We start from the raw sequence: 9,628 nt of genomic DNA, 5'->3' as shown, positions 1-9,628 counted from the left end.
AGGATAGATCACATCTTGGGTCACAAATAAAGGCTCAGTAAATTTAAGAAAATTGAAATCATATCAAGCATCTTTTCTGACCACAATGCTATGAGATTAGAAATGAATTACAGGGGAAAAAAATGTAAAAAACACAAACACATGGAGGCTAAACAATACATTACTAAATAACCAAGAGATCACTGAAGAAATCAAAGAGGAAATCAAAAAATCCCTAGAGACAAATGACAATGAAAACACGACGATCCAAAACCTATGGGATGCAGCAAAAGCAGTTCTAAGAGGGAAGTTTATAGCTATACCTCAAGAAACAAGAAGAATCTCAAATAAACAATCTAACCTTACACCTAAAGGAACAAGAGAAAGAAGAACAAACAAAACCCAAAGTTAGCAGAAGGAAAGAAATCATAAATATCAGAGCAGAAATAAATGAAATAGAAACAAAGAAAACAATAGCAAAGATCAATAAAACTAAATGCTGGTTCTTTGAGAAGATAAACAAAATTGATAAACCATTAGCCAGACTCATCAAGAAAAAGAGGGACAGGACTCAAATCAATAAAATTAGAAATGAAAAAGGAGAAGTTACAACAGACACCGCAGAAATACAAAGCATCCTAAGAGACTACTGCAAGCAACTCTATGCCAATAAAATGGACAACCTGGAAGAAATGGACAAATTCTTAGAAAAGCATAACCTTCCAAGACTGAACCAGGAAGAAATGAAAATATGAACAGACCAATCACAAGTAATGAAATTGAAACTGTGATGAAAAATCTTCCAACAAAGAAAAGTCCAGGACCAGATGGCTTCACAGGTGAATTCTATCAAACATTTAGAAAAGAGCTAACACCGATCCTTCTCAAACTCTTCCAAAAAATTGAGGAAGAAGGAACACTCCCAAACTCATTCTATGCGGCCACCATCACCCATCACAACCAGACAAAGATACTACAAAAAAAGAAAATTACAGACCAATATCACTGATGAATATAGATGCAACAATCCTCAACAAAATACTAGCAAACAGAATCCAACAACACATTAGAAGGATCATACACCATGATCAGGTGGGATTTATCCCAGGGATGCAAGGATTCTTCAATATATGCAAATCAATCAGTATGATACACCATATTAACAAATTGAAGAACAAAAACCATGTGATCATCTCAACAGAGGCAGAAAAAGCTTTTGACAAAATTCAACACCCATTTATGATAAAAACTCTCCAGAAAGTGGGCAGAGAGGGAACCTACCTCAACATAATAAAGGCCATGTACAACAAACCCACAGCAAACATCATTCTCAATGGTGAAAAACTGAAAGCATTTCCTCTAAGATCAGGAAGAAGACAAGGATGTCCACTCTCACCACTATTATTCAACATAGTTTTGGAAGTCCTAGCCACGGCAATCAGAGAAGAAAAAGAAATAAAAGGAATCCAAATAGGAAAAGAAGAAGTAAAACTGTCACTGTTTGCAGATGACATGATACTATACATAGAGAATCCTAAAGATGCCACCAGAAAACTACTAGAGCTAAGCAATGAATTTGGTAAAGTTGCAGGAACCTAGAAAAATGGTACAGGTGAACCGGTTTGCAGGGCAGAAGTTGAGACACAGATGTAGAGAACAAACGTATGGACACCAAGGGGGGGAAAGCGGCGGGGGGTGGGGGTGGTGATGTGATGAGTTGGGCGATTGGGATTGACATGTATACACTGATGTGTATAAAATTGATGACTAATAAGAACCTGCTGTATAAAAATATAAATTAAATTTAAAAAAGAAGAAGACACACAACAAGACAAACACATATGTGCACGTGCGCACACACACACATACCACAGGGGAAAGAATAATTAACTTGAATACATTAAAATGAAAAACTTCCATAAAACAAAACACACTCTAAAAAATAAAGACGGACCCTAAAGAGAAATTATTTTTCAATACACAGAAGGAACAGAAGGTTAGTATCCAGATATAAAGAACTCCTATGATGCAGTAAGATAAGACAAACACCCAAAAGAAAAGTGAGCAAAGAATATGATAGGCACATCACAGAAGAGGAACTCAGACAGTCACTAAACATACGAAAAGATGCTTAACCTCACTAATAGTCAAGGAAATGAAAATCCAAATAAAAAGTAATTTCACAGCAGCAAAAACACAGCAACACATGGGTGTTTCTGCCCCAGGAAGCCCATTAGTGACGCAACACCCAAGGTTTTTATTTTGTCACATAAGCACTTTCCAACTAGCAGGTTCCAAAATTCCAGACTCCCAGAGGGAAAGCAGGTGCTCTGCATAAACAACAGTGTTGCACAGTTGAGGCACAGGTAACCACCCTTATCTGTTAAAGAACAGTGAGAACACTCCAGAAATCTGAGTTCGCAGGCACCAGCCAAGGGCCAACCTAGCAGGCAGGCCCTTCTAGAATGCAGCAGCTTCAGGTCTGCTATGGCAGCCCTTTTCTGCAGAGTGTACATGGATATGATCATTTTGAACAGCAGTTTGGAAGCATCTAATGAAGTTGAAGACACGCATGTCCACTGGCCCAACAGTCTCCTCCTAGGCCTATTCTGTATTAGTGCATGTGGAGACACGGTCAGGTGTACTCTTTGTAGCCTTGTTTCTAAGAGCAGAATATCAAAAATCAATCTGGATATTAATCAACCAAAGAATTGATAAATGAATTATGTCCAATTCATGCTATTGATGTCCTGAAGCAGTGGAAAGGAACTAATTAAAAGTATGTATTTCAAAATTGATAAATCTCAAAACTTAATGGTTAGAAAAAATATCTAATGGCAGCAGGATAGAAAAAGCAAGGCCTTCCTGGCTACTCAGTCTAAAAGTTCAACTGCCCATCCCCATCCTGACATCATACCCCCTTCTCTGCTTTTTCTTATATCCTTAGCAATTATCACTATCAAACATTCTATATGTTTTTACTTTCTCTTCTTGCTTATTGTCTCTCTGCTCCTCTAGAATACAAACTCCATGAGGGCAGGAATTTTTGTTTAGTCTCTTACTTTTTCTGGTTGTTACTAACCAAACCGTTTTTTATTTTTAATTCTTGACATTACAGAACTAAACTGAATTTAACATTCTGCTCTTACCTTTCTTATCAACAAACATAAATAAAATCCATGATCCAAAAAACCAAAAAAAAAAACTAAAAACAGAGAAAAGCTGATAAAATAAGCTAAATATGAATCCCAGCATTAACAACTGAACAGAGAATGTGATTTTTAAATTCCTGGGGAAGATAAAGTTGTGTAGAAACTGAACACTTAGAAATAATTTAAAACCTGGAAATCACTGGCCAGAAATTACACAGCTGGATTGTGAGAATACAGCATAAAGGGGTTATGAGTGAACCTACACCATTCTAGCTGCACCTCATGCCTTCTCAGAGGATAGCCTGGCATTGATTAGATTCCAGGCCAGACTAATACTGGCAACAGAACCAGTGACAGTAATCTACCTTCCAGGAGAGCCTTCCACTGGGTTGGCAGTTCTGATCTAGGCCCTGGACATCTGGCAGATGTCATTAATGTTGGTGCCTTGGTGCCTGACTATGCAGCCAATTAAGCTATTTGGAATGGTGAGTTCATGGGTAGTTTGACTAAATGCATCCAAACTTGCCCAATAGCCTTGATCTCTGGAAGGCTGGAGTCAATTCTGGTAAATCCAGTCTCACCGTGCATCACGGCAAAGGGAGAATGTTGTCTTGCCACCGGGTTCAGCTTAGCCAGATGGAGTGGAGAAATGGTGTGTTGTCCTTGGATTGAGTAGGCATTTAGAGGTGGTCCCTTCAGGTCATAGATGGTGTGGGGTAGCCTGCAGCATCTCTGCACCAAACTTGGCCACCCTCACAGATGACTAGAGAGCTATCTGGCATGGGCTGGTACAAAATGGTCTTGACTCTCCATTCTGGGGACTGGGAGAGCATCTCCAGCATGCCTAGGCAGATCTGCTTGGTACACCCGGTGACAGACTGCAGCACACCAGCAATGGTGACGGCCTGCTCGGTGGACTTGGCCAGCATTTCCCCCACCCCCAGTGCCGAAAACAGTGTCTGGCCATAGTAGCTACTCAGTAAGTATTTGTTGAATTAATGAATGAATAGGGTATGCTGCTATTTTTATAAAATTTAAAACATGTGAAAGTACTAAAAATTATTTATAGATACATATATAAGCAGTGAAAAATGCTATGCTTGAGGAATATGAACACCAAGTTTAGGACATGATCGCTGCTAGGTGGGAGGGAGGGGAATGAGATTCAGGAAGAGACACAAAGGAGCCTCAACTATATGTGTAATTTTCAAATTTCTTAAAAATATCTGAAGCAAGCATGGTAACATATTAAGAGTTGACAAAACTAAGGGGTGGATACATAGATAGTTGTAAGATTACTCTCTCTATTTGTTGTAGGCTGGAAACAATTCATTTAAAAACTATCGTATCCAGAGCTAATATATGACACCAGCACCCGCTACCCCCTGACAACACCACCACCATCAGAGGCCACCCCAGGAATATTCACAGCAGCGTGTGGAGGACTCTTCTGAATGATAACTGCTCCACTTCTCTCACCCCTCTGCTGAATTGGAAGATGCCAGATATTGAACCTTACTCACCTTTGCATCCCATTTCTCCTGTGATCTTTCGTGATTGTCTTACTATAAAATGGATTTTCAGTTAATATTGAATAGGGTAGAATGAAAATGCTAATTTGGGAAATGGCAGGCAGAACTGGCTACATAATTTTGCGGGCCCAGTGAAAAATGAAAGCTTATTAAAAAATTATTTAGAATTTCAAATGGCAATAGCCGGGCATTAAACCAAGCACAAGCGCACAGGCCTCCCACCCATGAATCCAGCCCCGAGGGCAGGCTTTGAACACAGAACTCGTAAAGTATCTTAATGATTTAAAAGAATAGGCTATGGGGAGGCTGCTAGCTATGCACTACATCCATTCACTTCTTCTTCCACAATAACAGAGCGGTGACTTGGTGCCAAGTTGCCCAGGTAGAGACAGCATTACTCAAGCCTTGTGGCACATGTGGCCTGGTCACTATGCTCTCTTTAGCAGAATGGAGTGGAAGTGACAGGTGTGACATCGGACCAGGAGGGCCCCTCCATGCTCTTTCCCCAACTCTGCTGACTGGAACTTGCTTTTGTGGTAACCATGGAAACAAGCTTAAGGATTCAGGATGGCAGAGCCACAAGATGGAAAGACTCTGGGCCCTGAGTGTGTGTGTGGAGCAGAGCTGTCTAGCAGTGCAGCCCACTGCCCCCTACCATTAGGTGCCTCAAATTAGTCTGTATCTTGGTTACATTACAGCAGCCTAGCTTGGTTGACTTAGGTGGTGTGATACAAATATCATTTTGATTCACCCAACAGCTAAAAATAGGCTGTTCTAGACAAATCCAATGCTGTAGCGGTCCCCTAGGCCCTGCGCACTGGCAGCAACAGGCCTTGGCCCAGCCCCAAGGGAAGAGCCTGGCTTAGAGTGGAAGTAATACATACGTTCCCTCCAAAAAACTCAAGCAGCTGCTTAGAATGTTAAAGTTCCTTAACAGAGAAAGCCTGTAAATCCCTGCATAGAAGAATAGATGTCCTCAAAATTCCCCAAAACCCTTCCTGCAAACCTGGGACGGGCTGCCAAGAGCTCTGTGGCAGCTCCTCGCTGACCATTCAGAGCCTTTCTCTAGAGACACAGTAGGCGATTGCCGGCCCTGCAAACCAGCCGGGCTGTGTCAGATGGACCAGGGGAAGAGACTGTTTATCAAGCAGGATTGAAACGCCATAGTCATCTAGTTCCCAGCAAGGCTATGAACAGCTCCCAAGGCATGTTAGACCCCAGATCCAACCAGCTACTCACTGGATAACATCCAGGGGTCAAGGATCAGATATTACATAACATAGCGGGTAGCCCAGAGCGCGCGCGCGCACGCACACACACACACACACACACACACACACACACACACACACACCTTTCTTTGGCAACAGGCCTTGGCTTTCACAATCACATTCTACTTGAATTTGCTCAGGAGTTTGTTTTTTTTTTAATAGCTACAATTAGTGAATGCCCATGCCTGCTATTCCTATTTTGATGAAAAATGAGACAGCTATCTGACGGTGCTCAAGCAGAGGGAAGCTAGGGTATCTGACCCTGGACTTGCAAAAAGAAATTTGGCATTTGCCAGTGGATACAGCTGTGCCGTTGAGAAGATATTTTCAATAATTAGTGTTTTCAACAATATTTAGCATGTCCCCAAGACACTCCTGGACCCTTCATTAGAGTCTTCATTCAAAATTTAAGGAACTCACCCAAGGCCAGAGGGAAACTCAATGTCAGAGATAGATCAGGCTCAAGTCTTGATGACCCCAGTCCTGTCTTCAGCCCACGTTCATACCTCCCTCCCTTTTAATTAAAAAAAGTACCAGAGCAACAGACCAGTATCAAGCAAAGGCCCAAAATTGCATGTATATACTTGTCAGACCCTCTTCTCAAAAGCACAGTACATCTACAATGACCAACAAAGGGCACTGCAGAGCTTAAAACACTAGGAGAAACAAACTCTGGGATTGGAACAGCAAGGTTGGATGGAGAAGGGGTTGAAATGATGATGAAACAGAGTACAGGGGACTGGGGGGTGAGGGTGGCCACCTGGAGGCAGGCACACGCCCAAGGTCATGCACACAGCCAAGCTGGGAGGACCAAGGCCCAGGACAGAGGCTGGAGAACACAGAAACAATTTGCCTCTCTGATACTCCCCAGAAGCATGGTTCCATGGGAAATCTGGTGAACAAACATTGTTTCATTCAACCTTTTGATGAGGTGAAAAGAATGGCAGGTACTGGCCAAACTGGAAATAAAAAGACAAAAGGATTTAAGAAAGCTAAAGAAGGATGAGTGGTGAGACATTTGGAATAAACACTCCAGTGCTGACACTCCCCGGGGCTCTGGGAAGAGACTCAGTTAATCCAGGGAGGCCAAACAGGAGCTTCCTGTCAAGCCAAGGTTGAAAAAAAAAGTGTGCAGAGGTGAAACAGGCAGCAGTGTTTAGGGACCTGCATCTTGTATCAGAGACACCTGCTGTAAAGCGGCCCACAGCTTTCAGAGTGTTACTGAAGTTTCAAACATGCAGACTCAGAGGCTCACCATTGCATGAGATGACTTCACTGGGGGGACAGGGCAGTTGATGAAAATGTCACCATTTACGGTTGGCCAGAGCAGGAAGAGGGATGGTGGCCTTCTCCAAAACCACAAAAGCCGTGGTCAGTGCCAGAGGCAGAGACAGAACAAGGAGGCTTGCTTCCTTTCTCTGCTCTTGGCCACATGAAGATACAGTGAGAAGTCAGGAGTCTGTGACCCAGAAAAGCATCCTCACCAGAACTCTCCTGTGCTGACACCCTGACCTCAGAGTTCCAGACTCCAGAACTGTGAGAAATAAATTTCTGCTGTTTATTTTTAAAGGGAGAAAGAGGGGGGAGGCTGGTAAGAATTTTATCAGGGGTTCCTGGCCATCCTGTCCAGATGCCCATCCTCCCCTAGATGTCATGTTCCCATGAACATGTGCCCAGGGCCCACAGCTACCTTCAGCTGACTGCCCAAAACAAGGCCTTTGTTATAAAACCCCATCATGGAGGCCTGGCGTGCTATCCCAAGGGCTCCTGGAGAGAAGTGCTGGCCTGCCTTTTCCAAACTCTTCACCATTCTTGGCCCACTTTTTACCCAGCTCCTGACTCTCGATGATAGTGGTGTTTGTGCCTCTGCAAACTGCTATCTTCAGGATTTGGTAAGGTTACTTAATGCTGGAAGCAACCACCCTCAGGACACCTGCCAGTGCTGACCCAGACCTCTGACTCCTTTCTCCTTGGAGGTCCTGACCCCCTATCTTAGCTTCAGCCCTGGGTTCCTCAACTCCCAGCAGTGGCCCACCCGTCCAACACCCCCGCCATCTAACTCCGGCCCCCTGAGTGTGATTTTGTACAGTTAGGACAGGGCCACACCATGATTGTACCTCCATTTGAAATTTGTTGCACATATAATGCCTAACAGTCTCCAGTAAAGTGTACATAATTCGTCTCATAGCCTAAGTTTATTACTTCTTTATTATTCCCATCGTTGTCTTTGAGAGATTAGAATTTAAAAACAATCACCACCGCCAATATTTGAGTTTTGTTAAGAAGATGTACTCAACCCAAATAGACCCAAGGCTTTGGTGCCTCTAACTTGAAAACTTGATTTATTCCCAACTGTTTCTGAGCCTCTACTAAGGGCCAGGGAACATAACACACGCTTGGAAACCAGGACAAGACACGGCCCCATCTCATGGAGCTCATAGTCCAATGGGAAGAAAGACAAGTACCAAACGGTTATGAGTCAGTGTGGGCACCACTAAGAGGTACCTAGAGGAGGCATGTCTAATCCAGAGAAGACAATGGCTGAGCTAATTGTTAAGAATTAAGGAGTAACGAGGGGAAGGGAAGTGGGGCTGGGAAGGAGGGTGTTCTAAGTAGTAGGAACATCATGGGGGTGAGAGGGGGACCCTAATTCTATGAGGTGCACCACTGGGGGTGCAGGGTAGGTAAGTGCTTCCAGGAGGGGTGAGAAGATAGAGACAGGCATAGCAACATCCTGGTGGGCCTTGTCCTCCAGGCTAAGCAGTTTGGACTTTATCCTGTAATATACTTTGGTTCTCCGACTTTAGTGGGGAGCTTGTTTTAACTGTGCTTCCTGAAAGCTGCACACAGAAATTCAGATTCAACCAATGAGGGAGTAGACTCAGGAATCTGCATTTTAATAACTACTCCATCGGTTGGGTGAGTTTGATGCAGAGTATGGTTGGGCAACACTTTTCCAAATACAGCTGCAGGAGACACAGAGCCATAGAGGGGTGGCATGATCAGATCTGTTTCAGAAAAATCACTCTGGCAGAAAGTACCCATACATGCTCACTCAGCAAAGCCCCCTAATCCTTTGATAATCCTCCAGTAACCTTCTGTTGCCCAGAGCCTACAAAGCTCGGAGTTGGCTCTGAAAGAGACAGTCTCCTGAGAAGAGAGGCCACTGGGAAAGTTATGCCTGCGTGCTCCTGGACTGTTGTTTGGACCTTTGTAGCCCCAAACCCGGGGCAGCAAGGGGTGCTGATTTTGAAATCATGGAAGCCTTGGGGCCCCAAGTCCACTGATGGACTTCTGGGTGGAGGACACAGGCTCTGCTGGGGGCTGAAGCCTGGATCAGATCCATGTCTAGTCTAGTCAGGCCTCCAGGAGCTCCTGACGGGACAGAACTTGTGCTCCTTTGGTTAACAAAGACCCAGGGGGATTTGGGTGCAGGCCATGTCAGCTGTTTACCCCTGAGATACCTCTTATGGCATCTCAGAGAACCGAACCCATCCTGATTAGCGTGGCCTAGTTTCTTGCAGCCAATGGTGATAAATACACTGATAAATATTTTGTGATGGCTACAACAATGACATTCCAACCAAGAGCCTGCACACTCATTTTCTGGAACTGCCAAATCAACTGAGCTGCAGTTCTGCAGAAATTGCCTTCTTATAACCTGGTGATTCTGAGCATGATAAGAATCCAGGCT

At 43.7% G+C, this 9,628-nt stretch overlaps 1 pseudogene; it reads right to left on the bottom strand.

Moving 5' to 3' along the window:
• Nucleotides 1–3,411: 3,411 nt before the first annotated feature.
• Nucleotides 3,412–7,744, bottom strand: LOC113624285 (poly(rC)-binding protein 1-like; annotated as a pseudogene).
• Nucleotides 7,745–9,628: the final 1,884 nt, after the last annotated feature.

The sequence above is a fragment of the Aethalodelphis obliquidens genome, unplaced genomic scaffold (genome assembly GCF_003676395.1).
Source record: "Aethalodelphis obliquidens isolate GAN/ISIS:26980383/991018 unplaced genomic scaffold, ASM367639v1 scaffold13, whole genome shotgun sequence".
In the NCBI taxonomy this organism is placed as follows: Eukaryota; Metazoa; Chordata; class Mammalia; order Artiodactyla; family Delphinidae; genus Aethalodelphis; species Aethalodelphis obliquidens.
Note: the sequence above shows the minus strand (reverse complement) of the source record. Positions and strands in the feature narration are given on the sequence as shown.